Below are 278 nucleotides of genomic sequence, written 5' to 3'. Positions count from 1 at the left end.
AAATCTACTATGAATTAACCTTAGCAATAACTACCACAAGGGCCAAGACCATCTTACAGTAGAAATATAAATTCATATGAGTCAAGTTTTTCAGAGTATGTAGGCCATTGATGTCTTCTTTTGGCACTGTGCAATAAATAAAAACTATTCATCTGAGTACATGTAAATTGAATTGAGAAAAAAAAAAAAAGTAATGAGAATGATTTACATCCTTGCATCAAGTTGGAAACACAAGAATCAAAATGATTTCTTGATTAAACTGGGGAAAAGGAGAGAGA

The sequence above is a fragment of the Penaeus monodon genome, chromosome 32, assembly GCF_015228065.2.
Source record: "Penaeus monodon isolate SGIC_2016 chromosome 32, NSTDA_Pmon_1, whole genome shotgun sequence".
In the NCBI taxonomy this organism is placed as follows: Eukaryota; Metazoa; Arthropoda; class Malacostraca; order Decapoda; family Penaeidae; genus Penaeus; species Penaeus monodon.
This window is presented reverse-complemented; position numbering follows the sequence as displayed.